General features: G+C 40.3%; 1 pseudogene; it reads right to left on the bottom strand.

Annotated features, from left to right (window-relative positions):
- Positions 1 to 1,996: 1,996 nt before the first annotated feature.
- LOC117719247 (ATP synthase F(0) complex subunit f, mitochondrial pseudogene) lies at positions 1,997 to 2,245 on the bottom strand (annotated as a pseudogene).
- Positions 2,246 to 19,867: the final 17,622 nt, after the last annotated feature.

The following is a 19,867-nucleotide window of genomic DNA, read 5'->3' as shown; positions in this document are numbered from 1 at the left end:
CAGGAATGACCCATGAACAGCTTGATGAAGAAGGATGGATGCATAATCGGTGAATAGAATTGGCACAGTCACATGACACAAATGGATAGGGTTGCAAATGGAATCAAATGACATTTGCACTGGTTTAGCTGAAGCCCGGCAGTCCTCAGATTAAAGAACATCTGTTTCTTGAACCACACAGCAAATGATACCAGAGTACATGTTTCTCTTTCGCTAAAGTCATGCAGCAAGAGGTTCAAATTGTAGTTGGCCTGTGACATGTACCTCTCTAAGGTACTGTGGAGTCATCAGCCTGTTCTTCCTCCCTGCCTTCAGAGCAGGTGAGTATGTTTCAGCCAGATTACAGCTCTTAAATACCCACAGTTATTGTTTCAAACACTGGAGAACATTCAAAGCTTTGGGGCCATCTTCTCTCCATCCTTTCTCCAAGCCCAGTTTCCACAGTTTCTAAGTCTTATGGCTTCTGTTAACTAATTATAGGGCACTCTTTTTCTCCACCCACCCGCTCTTTATATCTTTTATGGTTAACTTTCTAGGACAGCTATCACAGAATACCATTAAGTAGGGCTTAAAACCACAGAAGTTATTTCTTAAGTTCTGGAGGCTGGTGTCTGAAGCCATCAATATCCCACTTTTTATGTCTCCAAGCCTTGTTCCCTCAGAAGACTCCAGTTCGATAGCTTCTTGGAGTGCTTGCACTCCTTGTTGCCTTTATCACATACTCTCTCCCTGTGTGTCCTTACAACCAACTTTCCCTCTTCCTCTAAGACACTGGCTTAGAGGCTACTGTAACTTCTTATGACTGGCTTTTAACTTGATTATATTTATACAGGCATTATTTACAAGTAAGGCTGAAAAGCATATACACTGCAGATTAGAACTTGAACTTATCTTTTGACAAGTTGGAGTTTGATGTACATTATATCATTTTGGTTCCAACTCCACTGACTCCTGACTGGAAAAATGTATTGACTTTCCATATGTTCTGCATTGGATCATACTGCCTTCTTTAATTGGTATTGTATCATAAATGGGATAAGATACTAGAAAGAAATGACTCAAAGGAGGAAGGGTTTATTTTGCCTTGCAATTTAAGAAGAGATATACTACATAACTGTAAGGAAGAGATGACATCAGGAATGTAAGGCAGCTGGTCATACTGGATGCACAGTCAGAAGGCAGACTGACAGTGGGCCTGGTCTAGAAACCCCAAGGCTCACCCTCAGTTACTTGCTTCTGGCAGCTAGGCTTTATCCAAGTAAAGATTCTGTGAGTGCTAGATCCAATGCCAATATCTGGATATCAAATGCTCTAATATGTTAGTATACAGAGGACATTTCACATCCAATGTACATGTTGTAATAACAACTTTCTCTTGTTCCATGAGAGAGAAGATTCCAAAATATGAATTATCTTCTTCCTTGGTGATTTTCCTTCTGGTTTATCCAGGTGATCACACTTAACGATAGAGCATTATAATGATCTGGTCTCTACAAATCTTTCTATGTCCACTTCTCAAATTTTGTGCTTTAGAAAAGACAAAATGTAAACCCATTGATATTCCCCTTTCTATGTTCCAAAGCCTTTGTGTTTCCCATTTTCTCTGTTTGAAATTCTTATGTTCCTTCATCTTCTCAGCAATCTTTAATCATACTTCTCATCTTGGCTATGGTGTCTTATTACTGCAATAGAAAGTGATCAAGACAGGCCCAGGAACATATACGTTTTAAACAATTTACTACTATGGTCTCCACCACCTCCATCACCACCACCATCATTGTCGTGTCGTCGTCGTCGTCGTCGTCGTCGTCGTAGGCGTCGTCATCGTCATCATCATCACTATCATTTTGAACCAGTCACCTTTTATCGTACATTAGTTCTCAGTCAATATGAAGATTCAGCCACAGTTAACTTTGTCATGGATGAGAGCTGAACAACTAGTTTTGCTCCAGGCTATAGTGCCCTCTATAGTGAGCTCTTGTCATTGGTATCTGCATCACCAATCATGTTTGAGTTCCCTGTCAGAAACACAGTATCTGAAAAGCAGGTAGGCTGCCAGCACCATGTTGAGCCCCACAAAACTGCGTTACCAAATGTTGATGTACATATTGTAATACCAGTAGTAAACTCTCTGAAAAGCTCCCACAATGCCTTTGGGGGTAAAATCCTCCATCAATATCCAGCTTGGCAGCTCTCAAAGTTTAACCTCCATGAGCCTCTTCTTCATTTGTACAAATGATGCCATCTTGCAGTCATGGTGACCCATATTTTATTTTTTTAAATTATGTGTGTATATGTATGTCTATACATGGGTGTGTGAACTTGGATGCAAGTGCTCAAGTGCCCAAGTAGATCAGAGGTCAAATTTTCTCAGAAGTAGGAGTTACAAGAGCTTTGTGAGTGGGTTCTGATATGGGTTCTGGGAACTGAACTTGGCTTTGCTAGAAGAGCAGTGTGTGCTTTTAACTACTGAGCCATCTTGCCAGCCCCAAGAAAGATTTGTTTTAATAGTCTTTCCCAATGTCTTCACACTTATTTACTTAGAATTTCTAGTCTCCATTATACAGAAACTCTGTATGCTTGATTATCGTAAGACTGAAGTGAGGTGCTGAATCTTGCTCCAGGATTTAACAAGTATGACTAAATAAAAGAAGAGTGCAGATAAAAGGGCCATTTTGAGCCTGCCCTGTATCTTCTTGCTTCTTGCTTCAACCTTGCACCAAAAGAATACTATGGGTACATTTTATTACAGTTGTTCACAGCATGATGAGATTTAGGTTTATAATTATTTCCATAAGCTATATAATTCTCACGGGGTAAGCCACGGGGCAGGGTGGCCTGACTCTCCTTGATACCCCATCATCTATGGGGAACGCTACATTTCTCACTGAGTTATGACCAACTGGAACAGGCTGTAAGGCCTCTTTTCAAATCTAACTGCAGGAAAATTTCTTTGTTTTCCCACTGAATCATTTAAAATTTATATGTCTTAAGCCTTGACTGAGCATGGCAATTTCTTCTCCAAATGAAACTATACAGTCCTTTTGGGTTTTTAATCCAGTGACCCACTTTCTAAAGAACCTTCAACTACAGTAAAGTACTGCATGGGAGGAGATGGAATGTACCTGGTCTTATGTACTTGATAACTGGCAAGATAGTCGGGGATAAATTTCTTTCTTTTTAAAAGTTGACTTAAAAATATTTTTCATACAATAAATTTTGATCATGCTGTTTCCCATCCCGCAACATCTTACAGGTCCTCTCCACCTTCCTACCTACTCAATGTTGTGTTCTGTCTCTCTCTCTCTCTCTCTCTCTCTCTCTCTCTCTCTCTCTCTCTCTCTCTCTCTCTCTCTCTCTTTGTTGTTGTTTTTAGAGACAGGGTTTCTCTGTGTAGCTCTGGCTGTCCTGGAACTCACTCTGTAGACTGGGCTGGCCTCGAACTCAGAAATCTGCCTGCCTTGGCCTCCCAAGTGCTGGAATTAAAGGCGTGCACCACCACTATCTGGCGTTCTTTCTCTTTTCTACACACACACACACACACACACACACACACACACACACACACTGAAAATCAAAACAAATAATCAAAAGACCAATAAGACAAAAAAGACATACATACATACATACATACATACATACATACATGCACACTCTCATACACACAAATATAATAAACAAAACAGAACAAAACAAAGCAGAAAAGTCAAGAAACAAAATCATGACATTCAATCTGTCTTGGCCAGCTTCTCTTGGGCATATTGCCTGTCTGGGAGTGTAGTTGATTTACCCAGTGACACTCCATTGAAGAAAACTGATTTTCCCTTTGCCAGTGGATAACAATTGAAAATAGTGTCTTGGTTAGGTGTGTGACCCTGTCCTCAACTCCCTTTCTAAGACTCCATCTTGCTTGTACCTGTGCAGGTCTTGTGCATTCTGCCACAGTGGCTGTAAGCTCATATGTGCACCAGTCCTGTTGTGACTAGAAGACAGTTTCATTGGAGTTTCTTACTACTTCTGGCTCTTAGAAGCTTCCTGTCTCCTTGTCCACTTAAGTCCTTGAGCATGGAGGGGAGAAGTTTGATGAAGGCATCCCATTTAGAATGGAACATAGTTTGGGATGGATTTCTTTACATATTGAGATATTGACTTTTTCCTCAGTGTTGTGGCAATTGTTATATAACATAGCGTGCAAGCATGTGGTTCTGTACCTAACACAAGATAGGTAGTTGATAAATCTGAATTCTCTTGCAAATATGGATCCATTTTTTTTAAAAAAAAAATATTATTTGATTTTATGTATATGAGTGTTTTGCTTACATGTCTGATCACAAAGGTATAAGAGACTGTCAGATTCCTGGAACTGGAGGTATGGATGCTTCTGGGATGCCATGTGGGTGTTGAGAATTGACTTTGAGTCTTCTTGAAGAGAAGCTAGTGCTCTTAACAGCTGGCCATCTTACCAGTCCCAAGGTGTAGTTCTTTTGTATGAACGTGTATGCGCACACATTTACATGGTGGTGTGTGTGCACATGTGTAGATACATTCATATGTATAGGCATATATATGGAGGTCAAAAGTCAGTGTTATCTATGTTTCTAAGTTGTTCTCCACACTATTTCTAGACAGTCTGTCCTTAAATCCAAGGCTCATTTATTCTACTACGAGCTCACCTGTGAGTTCTAGGCATCTTTCTGTCTCTGCCTTCCCATCACTGAGATTATAGGAGTGTGCCACTATGGTCTTTGTTCACTTATTTGGAGGGATATGAACTCAGGCCCCAGATGCTACCAGGGCTAACAATCATGGTTTATATTGAGGAAAAGATCTGTATTGAGGAGTCCTACATGTATCATAGGTCTGCCGTTGTGGGGGTGGTGGGCTGTGAGAAGCAGCTGGGTGCTTGGTCTAGCATGAGCTTGGAACCCCGGACCCTTATTGGACAGCAGGAGTTCAGCTGTGCTCGGGGCACTGGTTCTTTTTATTTAGCTTCAGCCCTCCACAGCCCCTCCCACAGAGAGGTCTATAGCCATCAGTCATGAGGAACAGTGCCTCAGGCTCTCCCACATGCAGATGAGGTATCTCTAAGCTCTCAGACCAAGTCAATAGGCATTATCTGTTGCCAGACCCTAACCCATCCTGAAACTGTATGCAAGGGCTCTATTTAGGGGAAGTAAAATTCTCAAGAATCATCCTGGTGTATGAGAGAGTTTCTGTCTCAAGAGCTGTAACACTTGGGGAGAGATCTGCTCTCCCAGAACCTCCCTGAGATACCAAGCTGCCTCCTTGCCAGCTAACCTAACTGGCGGCTGCTTCTCCTTCTCCTTTTCTCCTTCTCCTTTTCTCCTTCTCCTTTTCTCCTTCTCCTTCTCCTTCTCCTTCTCCTCCTCCTCCTCCTCCTCCTCCTCCTCCTCTTCCTCCTCCTCCTCCTCCTCCTCCTCCTCCTCCCCCTCCCCCTCCCCTCCCCCTCCCCCTCTTCCTCCTCCTCCTCCTCCTCCTCCTCCTCCTCCCCCTCCCCCTCCCCTCCCCCTCCCCCTCTCCCTCCCCCTCCTCCTCCCCCTCCTCCTCCTCCTCCTTCTTCTTTTTTAGAATGTAAACTTTTTATTGATTATTTGTGGATTTCACATCATGGACCCCAATCCCACTCATCTCCCTGTCCCTCCATATCTGCCCTCCATCCTCACAACTTCACCCAAAATAAAAGAAAAAGAAATAAAAGAACCCAACAACTCTATCTCACCATGAAAGCTGTAGTGTGTCCCAGGGTATATCATTGCACTTGCAAATCTTTTTTTTTTTTTTTTACTTTTTTTTTAAATTGGATATTTTATTTACATTTCCCCATTCTCCCCCCCCCAGAAGACCCCTATCCCATGCCCCCTTTTCCTTTTTGCATTTATACACTTTTAAAAAATGTTAATCAAAGGCTTTATAAGTTTGGTAATGCTCAATCAGAAGTGTAACCCAATACCCAATCTAGATATATCAACTATCTTTGACTGGCTAACTGGCTTCTTATTGGCCCAGCCTGAGCCTAAACCTGCTCAGTGCAGAGAGGAGAGATAGGTGTAGCACCTGGGAGTGACCAGTCAGAGACAACAGCAGGGGCAACTAATCTCCCCTCCTTGTTCACACTCTGTGCCCTTTGGCCCGGACCTCCCACATCAGGCTGGGCAGGAGACCTACAGACAGTGGAGACACAGGTTGGAGGCAGCACAGAGACAGTAGCGAACCCTCCCTGCTCTCACCCTGTCCCCAGCCGGGAGATCATAGTGGGACGCCCTCAGGAACAAGGGACCTACATACCAATAGAAGGTACCCTGTACTTTCTTTCTAGACTGCCTGGCTATAGCCCTTTTCCATATGGGCCATCTTCCCCTAGAATACAACTTATTGCTTGGGATATCTTAATTAGACAATGACCACATAGGAAATCGACATATCTGTTTTAACTGCTGAGATTTGTTGGCTGTTAAAACAGATGGCCCAGTTCCCAGATTGCTACAGTAATATGCTAAGCTTTTCCCCTAGTCCTTGGAGTATAATATTTAGAAATAGAACTTATTGTCCTGCATTACCTGTTTCTAAGCACCTTTAATTTGATTGCTTTAAAAAAATGTACATTTTGTGGCATCTGTCACTTGGAAACAATTGAAAAACAGTAAAAGGACCCTGTCTGAACTCAAGTCATAGGAAACTCCAGCATCCCATTCTGGGTTTTGTGGTTTAGGATGTCACCTCCATCTACCTTCATTACATTTCTTTGTACCAATTTTCTCAAGCATCCTGGACTATTTTGTAAGCCTCATGCCTGAAAGCTTCAGTGAGCGGGACAGTGTCGAGGTTGAGTAGCTTGAATGTGCTTGTTTGATGGGAGCAGAAAAATTTTGACGTAGACACAGCACATGGGATGCAGAGGCTAAAGAACAACCCAAAGCATCATCAGCTAGATCTACAAATCAGAAATGGAACTCATTTTGAGAAATCAATTGGGTGTCATGGAATATTTATGGGTCCCTGGTCCTGGCAGGCATTTCATTCAGCTAATGTGCCCTCATTTACAACCTTGCTGCCTGGGCTTGCATGCTCTCTCGCACGCTCTCCATCTTCTTATGATTACAAGCAAGGTTGCTGGCTACTCTCTAATGGTATTTTTCAATTCTCCTTGAATGTCCTGGGATAATAGATTTTTTTTTCTTGATCTTCAGACACCCTAGAATCAGTTGAGTTTTGGTGCTGTCCTTGTGGGTGGAATCATTCAGGGGACTATGGTCTTCAAAGATAAAAACATATTTTGTAAAACTGTAGAATCATGCAATCACATGGTAGACTGCTTAGTGCTTTTGTGTTTGACCTCTTTGTTTTATAGACCAGGTTCCAGAAAGGAAAGTCACATGTGCCACTGGGACTAGCTAGTCCAGATCTGAATTACAGAATGGGATCATTGCAATTTGACCTCTTTTAAAATATTTACTTATTTACATCCCAAATCCCCTTCCAGTCCCCCATCCCCAAATCCTGGCCCATCCCCACACCCCTTCTGCTCTGACAGGGTAGGGGCTCTGGGTATCCTCTCTCTGACACATCAAGTCTCTGCAGGATTAAGCACATACTCTTCCCCTGAGGCCAGACAAGGCAACCCTGTTGGCAAATGGATTCCACAGTCAAGCTACAGCTTTACTGGCAGCCCCAGATCCAGTCATTGGGACACCCAAATGAAGACTGAGCTGCATGTCTCCTATGTATGTGCCAGGGGCCTCGATCCAGCCCATGTGTGCTCTTTGTTTTGTAGCTCTGTCTCTGAGAGCTCACAGAGGTCCAGGTGATTTGACTTTGTTGCTCTTTCTGTGGAGTTCCTATCACCTTTAGCGCCTTTAATACTTCCCTTAACTGTCCCATAAGAGTCCCCGACCTATGTCCAATATTTGGTTATGGTATCTGCATCTGTTTCAGTCAACTGCTGAGTAGAGCCTCTCTGAGGACAGTTATTCTAGGTTCCTGTCTGTAACCATAACAGAGTATCATTAATAGTGTCAGGGATTGGTGCTTGCCCATGGGATTGTAATTTATACCAATGACGGATGGACATTCAGTGCGTCACTGAGACTCTACTAAGTTCCATTGGGCTTCACCAAAGTGGAGAAGATCCAGTAAATGTTGCTGAAATAAAAATAACTTCTTCTTTTAGGTATATTACAGCATCCTACAGGTAGATCTCATAAAATATTTAGAGAAACATAGAAAAAGATGTGTTTTATAGCATTAAATGGAGAAGGAACACAATATTCTCTCAACTTTTTAGGTCTAGTTATTTTTAATATTAGATTTTACGCAAGACTTAGTCCCGAACATTGGGAAGAGAGCCAGTCAGTTTTGCCAAATAAACTTGGCCCTGTGGTTAGCAGCAATTTCTCATGTATTCACACATCTCATATTTGAAGCGGAATCACATCTCAGGGGTTAATCTTGAGTCTCTAGCAATGCGCACCAGAACTGGATCACAGCAAGTCCTCAACAAGTATAGCAGAGTGGATGAATAAAAGATGCCTCTAACTTCTCTAGAATCAATAAATCAGAGTCGTATGGCATTGCTATCAAAATCCAGTAAACCTCATGAGGACACAGGGTACCCTCTCAGGACATCTCCTTAGTCTATATGTAGACTATTATTGATTGGAGGTGATGTAAGCTCAAATGTTACATGTTCTCTTTAGCTCCTCATGGACTACATGATGCTTTGGGAGGGGTTAGGGCCTCTGAGTTCACTCTGGTACACTGAGGATCTAAGTGGGAAATTGTCCCTCTTCAAACCATTGGGTTTCCCTGTCTGACAATTCATTATTTCTCCTGACTTTAATAACTATCTCAGCTGGAAATGAGAAAGAATAATGAATCATTAATTTACATTCAAGACACTAATTAAAAAGGCACAGTTTTGTTTTTGTAAGTAGCGCTGATGACTTAATTATAGCAAGACTGTGAAAACAACTTCTCATTTTGATGCTTAAAAGTGATTGCAACTTAAAAGCATGAAGTTCTTGCCATAGGCAATCAGAAGTGTAGGGGGAGAAGCAGGTAGGAAGAAGGAAAGTTCCCTAGAGTGTTGGTTAGCTAGCTTCTAGTTCAAGCTCTCCTTGCCATTGATTGGATAATGTCAGACAGACAGCTTCATCTCTGATTCTACTTCCTCACAATGGGGTAAAGACACATACTACATCTTACGTGCAATTAGAATCACATTTAACCTATGTTGTGATATCATTAAGGAGTCTTAACATTGAAATATTATTGATGTTGAACCTGGTCTACTTGGAGTTGGACCATTAATAATGACACTATAGTTCTACCTAGTAGCCTCAGTACCTGGCATTTGAGAGTGGCACATAACTCTTTTTCTAGGACTATAAGCTTGAACCAAAGCAAATGGGTATGCATTAAATGGGACTGACATTTATTGAGCATCTCCCTTAAGCTGGAAATGTTCTAACCATCTCATTTAATCTTTACATTGTGGCAGATATGCCTGCCTTATTTTATCAATGAATACTATCAGGTTCTGAGATCGTAAATGGTTTAACTAAAAGAATGCACCCAGGCCATGCAGAATTGAGGTTAGAATCATGCCGGGGTGACTCTTACTAAGTTTCCTTCCACCACAGCAGATTGTCACTCAGACTTATACTAGACAAACAGAGCCTCTTAACAACTGTAGCCATCCATAAACAACACAGAATTTTTTTTTACTCAATGTGCCTGGGTGGATCAATCAGATCTCTTTCCTTAAAGCCTTTGAGAGAACAATATGAAAATTTTCCTTTCCGTATCTGCGTTAGGCTGTACCTTCCACCAATCTTCAGGGAAGAATTTTTTTGAAACATACATCCATTAGTTTGCTAATATATTTAATATTTGTCATCTGAAAAGTTAAGAGACCTCGTGTTTCCCAGCCATGAACTAGAAAGAATAATGCCATAGTTATGACTCTTAAGAATCTGGCAAGGCCAGAGACTTCAAATGGACCTCATATATCTTATTCAACTATTGGGGCTAGGCATTCTTACAAGCATTTAGGAATTCACTTACCAAGTACATCTCAGTAACTCTCAGGGTCCTACTTTTAATCCTTCAACCCTATATATGGCAAAAAGATAAAGGGATGTAAAAGAACTTACTAATATAACATTATAGAACCATCAGCTGTTTATTTTTAGGGTAGAAACTAATATATCTTCAAAGGAAAGCTAGGAGAAAGAACATCACTCTCATCATGGGATCAGAAAAGGAATGGTGTAAATCAAGAGAAGATGATGATGAAGAAACAGAGGAAGACAGTGTGATAGACAGGCAAGAAACTATGCACAGATCTTCAGTAGAGAGCAGCAGCCTGTATGCATATTCAACATCTTAGGATAGGGCCTATCATCTGCATGCAATAAAACATAGGAAAATTGCATATGTACACATATATACAAATATATTTATTCATTTGTTTATATAGTACATATATGACAAATAGTCATATTAATAATATCACAGCAAAAATCATATCTTAATACCCCTACCACTCCAGGTATTGCTTTACATGTATTTGTCTTTGGTTTTGCTGGATTGGATTCCATTCTCTTCCTCTGCCTTTGAATAATTTAATAACAATATTGGACAGAAGGTACTTAACACATGTGAGTTCTAGGTTTAATCCTCAGTACTGAAAACAAAGTCAGTGTAACACAATCTCATACTCAAAGATCAGAGAGTAATGAGATCTATAATGCCCTTTCCTTGAAGTAAATGGGCAAATCTCAGTACAGTCAGTACTTGCTGGTCTAAGGAGAAGACTCTTCAAAGAATCTCCCAAGGTTCCATGTCCTAGGTTTTGTGTTCTATCTTTGGTGGGTCTCCAAAAGTAAAATCTGTATAGGGCATCAAGATTGCTAACCAAGGGGAGCCAGTCTAGGGATATTTTTACCTTGAGGGCAGAAACAAGAGTCTCTGTGTAGTACCGCATTTTGCTTCTACTATCTTCTTTCTCATGTTTTCTTATGTTCCTTTTTACAATGTATATCAGTTGTACAAAATAATAGATTTCATTGTGATACTTACTTATATGTACATGATATACTTTGATCATATTTTTCCCCCTCCCCCACATTTCCTTCTCTTATTCTGGTTCCTTTCCTCTTCCCTAATAGTCTTCTTTCTACTTTCTTTTATTCTTATATAGCAAAATAAAAAGTTATCAAATAACTGTGACTTATAAATAGATAAGACTTCCCCGAGTGTTAAAATGTGTATGGGTTAAAAATGATAGTAAAAAGTCAAATAAACATCCATAAGCTTATACAATAGCTAATAAACTAGTTTAGGCAATTTATTCCTCTTGTTTTCCTGAGCATCCTTTTAATTATTCTAGGATAACTTTTTAAATCTACAGCTGAATTTTGAAATTAAACTACTTAGAAGTCAGTTTATAAGTTAAAAAATGTATTATATTTGCATGACTGTAATTAGGCATCAGAGGGCAAGAAGATCACTTAGTGTTCAAGACCTTGTATCTAAGCAGAAATTTCCAGGCAGCAAATCAAGGATAGATAGTAAGACCCTCTCTCAGAGAAACAAACGAAGCCTGACATGGTCTCTCAAGTCTATAATCCTAGCATTTGGTGGGCTAACATAAGATGATTGTCATGAGTTGGAAGCCAACTTGGGGCTATATAGTGAGTTGCATACCAGCTTGGACTACAATGTTAAACCCCATCTCAAAAATCCAAACCAGGGGCTAGAGAGATAGCTCAGTGGTTAGGAGCTTTTCCAGAGGAACCATTTCAGTTCCCAGTACCTACCTGGTTGCTCACAACCATCTATAACTCCAGCCTCAAAGAATCAGGGCCCATCTTCTGACTACAATGGGCAACAGGCACACACATTATTCACAAGCATTTATTCCTCCTATGAGAAAAAAAAAAAAGGAATATAACCAAACTAAAAGACAAAAACAATAGTCAAAACATAGACTGGAGAATACAAAAGCAGACTATGTTGCAGTATACCCTGGTAGTTTGCTATGCTTGGACTCAACAACTGTATGTTTACAAGATATGGTTTTAAAATCTGTGTTTAAACTCATTCCTTTTAAGTACAAAATATTCATTTGGTAGAAAAATGACATTATTTCTTCATCTGTTGATCATATTTGGATTGCTTCCAGGCCTCTATGTTAAATAGTTGGATATTTTCCAGTTGTTGGTACTAGATATTGGATTGTTTCCAAGGCCTGCTGTTAGAAACACTTCTCCCATGAATATTCTTATGTGTATGTACTAGTAAGTATAGATAGCAATCATCTAGATCTCTTAGTAGCCTTTGAGTCTATCCGTCAATGAATTCCTTCTGTGTTTGGCAGGTGTATTTGTGATCAAATTTGAAAGCTGTCCCAGGGACTTCTCTGTACTCACAGATCTCATTTCCTTTGGTAACAACAGAAGACCACTTTCCCAGCCTTTACAGTAGCATAGGGTCATGCCAGTGGATCCAATATAGCCCATCACATACCTGGCTATACTATTCCACCTAATCTCTCAAACTGAAGCTTTGATATCTAAAGTGGCAGAGTCAATGGTGGATAAGACCTGGGTCATTTAGTTAAAAGTTGGAAGATAGAACTTACGGCATATACACCAAGATTATAGGTTCTTCCAGAAGATTTTGACTGTATTAAGCCACTGAGATTTACAGATTAATGGTGTAGTTATTAGCATGGTCTGTCTAACAAGTATGATAATGCCAAATTGTTTTTCATAATTATGTTCTCACCTGTGGTTTATAAGAATTTTGATGAATTACATTCCCAACAACACTTAACTATTCTTAATTTTTACCCATCAAGTGAGTAAAATGTCTTATCTCATTCTGGTCTTGTTCTACACTGTCTTGATAATCACTGAAGGGTGTTTAACTGGTCACTTATATTTCTTCTTGTCTGAAATATCCATTTGTGACTCTTGGCATTTATTCTTTATTTAGCTTCTTATGTATTTGCATGAACTCCCTCTAATTACAGATGCTAATCCTTTGTATGCCCCTTTATGGTATTTTGGATAATAATTCTTCCTCCCCCTCCACTTCTGACTTCTCTCCTCTCCCTTCCCCTCTCTCCTCCCTCTGCTTCCCCTCTTTTTCCTTCTCTTCTTCCTTCTCTCTGGTTTAGAAAAATATCAAATATACTATTTATATTCTGTATGCCACCCATGTCGTCTTGAACAGATCCCACTTATCCTGATGAGTGGTTTATCACCATTCTCTGGCAAGAAGTAATGCATCAGTTAAAAAACATGAGTGCTACTGGTTTAAAGCTTAGAAACTGGCAGATTATCGACACTAGTCGGATAGATGCTGATGGGAGGGACATGAGACCAGAGATAAAGGCTCAGCTTTATAGGAAGGAGAAATAAGTTGGATTTAGGGAAACCAGGTCATATGATCCAGCCTACTTTATTAGTGCTTTATATTGGAGGCTTGGGATGAAATCACAGCTAATACAAATGTGCTCTGCTTTGCCAAGTGGATTTTATGTATATGCCATCCTTGGGCATCTTATAGGCTAAACCTGGCAGGGTACAAAGACAATATTGTAAATTCTTGAAACTCTAGAAACAACCATTTCATAGCACCTCTCATTTCAACATGTAGCAGCAGACTGGAGTGGTGCAACCCCAGGCCTGACTGCAGGCTTTGGCTTCATCCTGAAGCCTCTATGCTGCTCTGGTACTTAAGCTACAGAGTACTTGGAGGTCACAGACCTAGGACAGATGGCTGAGGTGCCTATTTAACTTATCAAAGTGGACCTGGCCACCAGGTTCTCCCAGCGTTCCAGTCCCAGTCCTTACCTGTTACAGGGCATGGCTGGTGCACACACCCCATCCTAAACATCCTCAGTCATGAGCTGAACTGCCCTCCCCCAACCTGCTCTTCTTTATGTAATCCAGCTAGTTTGGTTATGGGGACTTCTAGCTCTTTTGTCTGTCCTCTACTCTCTTGGCCAGTATCTTGGTCCAGGCCACCCCTCTTAGTCAGTGGCTCCATTTCCCTTTTCGTTTCCCCTCTTTCCTTATGGCCTGGCTCAGGGTCATGTTCCCTCTGGACTTTCTCAGATATCTCTGCCTATGTCTATGCTCTCCCTCTTATCAACAATAAGCCTTTTTTCTCCACCATACCTAGGAGCATTCTCCTCCTCCTCCTCCTCCTCCTCCTCCTCCTCCTCCTCCTCCTCCTCCTCCTCCTCCTCCTCCTCCTCCTCCTCCTCCTCCTCCTCTTCTTCTTCTTCTTCTTCTTCTTCTTCTTCTTCTTCTTCTTCTTCTTTTTCTTCTTCTTCTTCTTCTTCTTCTTCTTCTTCTTCATTCATTACTGATCTACACCATGAGTACCAGAATACCTACCCTGTTGTTTGATTTTTATGCAGTTTTCCGTTTGTTGGTACCTTCCTTAGAAATTTGCTCCTGATACTACTTTTATGACAGAGATACAACCAAGACAATTTGAGATAGTTTTAGGAAAGCCTGCCACAGGCTCCCTATGTGGAAGGGTAACTTCATATTATGCTTCTGATTTGGGAATAATTAAAACTATTGTTATTTAAACTGAGCCTCTTTTGCCTGAATGCTGGAAGTGCAGTGTACAAATTTTAATAGGCAAAATTTTAATACTCAAAAGCCCAGGTGCATTTTAGTTCAATTTATTTCTGAAGTGCACGATAAGAGTCAATGTCAGTATCTGGTTGAAAAGCAGAACAAAATATGTTCATTTTCAGTTAAGGTGAATGATAGATGAAGTTATTGATAAGGATTGGTACAGATTCTTTGCCACCATCTGTTTTATCACCTTATGCTATTACTTAAAATGTTACCCACACTGATATAAAGACATGAAGGTTCCTGTTTCATATGGACAAGAATAGCTCTGCAATTCATCAGTCAGGGAAAACTCATATCTCTATACAGAGCAATAGAAAATGCAATGCAGATAATCTATATGGTTGGTAAAACAGTCTGTTAGGATTCTGGTTTCCAAGAACTTTGCTTCTACATTGTTTCCCATTAATTAATTTTTTATTCACTTTATATCCTGATCAGTTTCCCTCCCACCTCTTCTCCCAGTCCCACCCTTACAAATTCCTCCACCCATTACCCTTCTCCTTCTCCTCAGAGAAGGTGGCCTCACTTAGGTACCACCCTACCCTGGGACAACCAGTCACAGAAGGACTAAGCACATCCTGTCCCATTGAGGCCCAACCAGACAACTCAGTTAGGGGAATGGGATCCAATGCACAGAGTCAGGGACACCCTCCACTTCAATTGTTAGGACACCCACTTGAAGACCAAGCTGCACATCTGCTCCAAATGTGTAAAAGGCCTACATTCTTAATGAACAAATAACTTGGGGGCTTCCTTGTTTCTGTTTTAGTTCCCAGAGTCAAAATATGTATGCATTCTCTTTACATTTCTCACAAAGAGAAAGAAACCCTAGACAGACTTTAAGTAAGCAATGCCATTTTAGCTCCAAGGAACTTGCTTTTATTTTTAATTAAGGTTGTTGCATTTTACATGGCAAATCTCATGTCTGATTGTGTCTTTTCTCTGCCTAGGGGCTGTGAGTTAGCATCACCATCTCTGCCACCAGTGATAATAGTCACCATCTGTATCCATTATCTGCAGCTACTTACCAGATCACCTACAAATTTTGTGGCTTAAAGCCACAAAATAGTATGTATTAACTATATATTACTGTTTCTATGAGACATCACTTTGGAAATGACTTAGAAAGGCAGTCTTGGCTTCGTGGACCTTTTGAAAGCAGAATTACAGTGTAGTTTGTAGCTACCGTCCTTTAAGAATTGACTGAGGGTGGAGGACCCATTTTTACAGAAAGTGTCCAATAACTACAAGTTGCTATTGGCTGTCAGCAGTAGTCCTCATTTCTCTGCTAGCTTGTCCGCTGAGCAAGGAGGAAGCTCTAATACCTTTCCTTAGAAGTCACATACCATCATTTTCTTTATATCTTCTTGGTTATGTGAATCAGTCCTGCTGGATGTAGAGGAGTCTACTCCAGGGTGTAAAAACCAGGAGGTGTGGTTTACTGGTGTGCCCATCTTGGAGGCTGTGTGTCACACCATCAGTAAGTATCCACTTTCAAGCGAATGAATGACTTCAGCGATGAGGAATATACCAACATCCAGGCAAAGGGCTCTCTAGACAGACTTTCTTTTCTCTTTCTTTCTTTCTTTCTTTCTTTCTTTCTTTCTTTCTTTCTTTCTTTCTTTCTTTCTTTCTATGAAATGTTTTTATTTTAGTTCTACTAAACATTAAAATATGCCTCACATTATTCTTCTGTTTAGTGCATCTGGCTCTTTAATATTGACTTCCCTTGCCCAGATATTGAAAGTACATTTTATGCATTGAGAATATATTTAAATTCATTTTCTTTATTGTTCACCTTCCTTAGGTACTATCTCAACGTCTACTTTTTCTTATTGGATGCATGAATTTCTTTGTTATTTTCAGGCTTTAATTAATATATCCACTTCTCCATCTTTTTTCTTTTTTAAATTATTTTATTTACATTCCAAATGTTGTCCCCCTTCCAATCCACCCTTTCCATGAACCTCCCCATCCCCCTTTCCTTTGTCTCTAAGAGGGTGCTCCCCTTCCAACCTGCCCACTCCCACCTGACTTCTCTAACATCCTCCTTCTCTGGGACATTAAACTACAACAGCGCTAAGCACATCCCTTCCAACTGAGACCAGGTAAGGCAGTCCTCTGCTACATATGTAGCAGGAGCCACGGACTGGCTTATATATGTTCTTTGGTTGGTGGCTTAGTCCCTGGGAGCTCTGAGGTGTCCTGTTAGTTGATACTGTTGTTCTTCCTCTGGGGTTACAATCCATTTTAGCTCCTTCAGGCCTTTCCCTAACTCTTTACTTGGGGTCACCAGCTCAGTTCAGTGGTTGGCTGTATGTGCATCTGTCTTAGTCAGGTGTTGGCAGAGCCTCTCAGAGGACAGCCATGCCAGGCTCCTGTCTGCGAGTACATCTTGGCGTCAGCAATAGTCTAGACAGACTTTCTTAGAAGGATATACAGTCTTTTATTTTTTTATTCCCGACATGCATTTTTTAGTTTTTAGTTGAAAGGAAAAGCAGCAATAATTCCTATCTCAAGTTAATGTCAATTAACATGGTAATTACAAGATAGTAGCTAGTCTTACATGATAATTGATGATAATTGCTTCCTGTTTTAATTGGGATATAAACAAGTCTATGCCATAGGAACTCAAACCTCTTCCCCAAAGGAGAGAGTGAAAGAGAAAAAAAAAACAAAAACAAAAAAAAAAAACCAAGGAAATTTGTCAAAGTCACTTTTTAGCTGATAAGAAGTTAGCAAATCCATCTTACACATCTACAAGTCACAAAAACATCTGCTGGTGATGCTCAGTACTTCCTGGGAGCTGGCAAAGATTCCAGTGAGAATGAGAACACTGTGCTGCCTCCAAGTTTTTGTTGCTGGGATATGTGCTGCAGCTCAGCCTCTTCCAGAAGTGATGCCAATGCTGGAGTCCACAGTAAGCTCACCAGTCACTGGCAGGTCTGTCTTCTGCTGTTGCTTGTATTCTCCAGAAAGAAGAGCTCCAAGCAAAATCAGGACTAGTAGCTTTTTAGAGAAACGCTCTGCAAATTTATGTATTATTATAGCATCCTATTTTTGCTACCCCTTAAATCTCAGAAAATATGATTCACTGATTTTTATTGTGTTTCACTGAAAGCTAACAGTAGTTTTTATTCTTGTTCATTTTTTGTATAGCTCATTTTTTTTCAAGAAAAAGACATATAAAAAGCACAGATATTATCACAGGTACGTGGTAGGGACATTTATCCTCACTGTTTCCCTGAGGACATGGGCCTTGGGACATCAACAATACTTTTAGTTAAGGAAAATTGAGGACCAGAAAGAAAATACCTTTGGAAGTTGATATCATAGATCTAAGCCATTCCAGTCAAGAAGCAGAATTGATAAACACTGAGATGGTTGCAGACTGGAGGGATGCTTCCAGGATATGGTGGAGGAGATGCTGTATCAGTATCTTTCTTACTCTTACTTACTACAATAGGGGTATCACCACACACGTAAAAAGGAAAGGAACCTATGTAATATCTAGTGACTAGAGATGTCAGCAGTATAATTTATAATTTTACATTATATTTTCATTTATAATGTAATTTGAAAATTATATTATAAATTTACAAAGTAGGCAAAAGTCTCCCAAATACTATCCTCTAGCACAAGGACAGTTAGGCACTCACCTTCATAGGTGAGTGGAGATTAGTATGATTTAACATCAATTTATCTGGAGGTCAATCCAGTTATGTTTGGTTTCCTAGACCATGAACACTTGACATGATTGGCCACTTGTGCTTGGTTTATGGCCATGGACCTTATTCAGGCAGAATATTACCTTAGACAGTTTAAACTTAGGGAAGGCACTCCCTCTATTAAGTTCCTTTTTCTCTGTTCTTTCAGCTTTTCCTTTGGTGTCGTTTACTAGTCAGTTCCATGGATATCAGTTTTGTTGAAGAAAGGCCCCTTTGAATTGTTGATTCAATTCTATGTTAAATTTCAAGTGCCTAGGACCAGGATAGTGAGTCACATGTGTTCTATCTGTTTAGACTGCTGAACAAATGAAGCTCAAAGGAAATTGTTTGCTGTGGTTCTAAGTAATCAAATATCAGGTAAATCCAGATGGGATCCATGAAGAAACCCCAGTGATAAAACAAGAACTGGAAGTGCTAAATTTTACTTGTGGATTCTCTTTAACTTTCTTTTGATTGTACTAATTGCTAGTACCCTATGCTTTTCATATGGGATTTCACTTCTGTGCTGTCATTTGTGATAAGACAATGATGGGGACCTGGGAAGCATGGATTCATAGTCTTTAGTGACACCTAAGGTGCTAATACTCAAGAGGAAGAGGGCATAGGTAGAAAGCAGAAGAAAATGAAAAATCATGCCCTGGATTTTTTCCAGCCTGATTTAGATGGGGTTTGGGGAATGTTACTTCTACCGCCATTTCATTGGCAAGACTTCAACCCCTCGACAATGCTCACTGGCAACACATTCTTCAGACTTTATCTTTGGAGTGCAGTTACTTTCTGAAAACATTAAATCAACCAACCCGACCCTCCAGAGCTCCCAGGGACTAAACTACTAACCAAAGAGTACACATGGAGGGAGCCATGGCTCCAGCTGCATATGGAGCAGAGGACGGTTTTATCTGCCATCAGTAAGATGGGAGGCCCTTGGTCCTGTGGAGACTTGATGCCCCAGTATAGGGGAATGCTAGGTAGGTGAGGCAGGAGGGGGGGTTGGTTGGGGGGAGCACTCTCATAGAAGCAGGGGAGAAGGGATATGGGATAGGGGGGATGGAGAGAGGAAGCCAGGAAGGGGGATAACATTTGGAATGTAAATAAACAAAATTATCAATATTTTTTTTTAATTGGAGCTGTTTTTAAGATTCAATTTTAGGAAATTTATACACAATAAATTTTAAGTTGTCAAAATATCTCTCTGTTGTTCCTAAATCTTACTACAGAATTTCTAATAAGTTGTATTACATAATTCACCTAAACAGTACTGGAGGTGGGAAATATTTAGAAGTTTATTTTCAACTTGAATATAGGTTTTTGGAGTCATATAATAAAGTTACTGTTCAAATTATTTCAGTACATAGACCCAGTTTGGTTGAAGATAGATTAAAACAAAGCCAAAATCTCAAGTGTATTAACAGAAACACCCAGAGAGGGGACTAAGGTGCATCTAGTTTTTGC

This window comes from Arvicanthis niloticus, chromosome 13 (assembly GCF_011762505.2).
Source record: "Arvicanthis niloticus isolate mArvNil1 chromosome 13, mArvNil1.pat.X, whole genome shotgun sequence".
Lineage (NCBI taxonomy): Eukaryota > Metazoa > Chordata > Mammalia > Rodentia > Muridae > Arvicanthis > Arvicanthis niloticus.
This window is presented reverse-complemented; position numbering and strand designations above follow the sequence as displayed.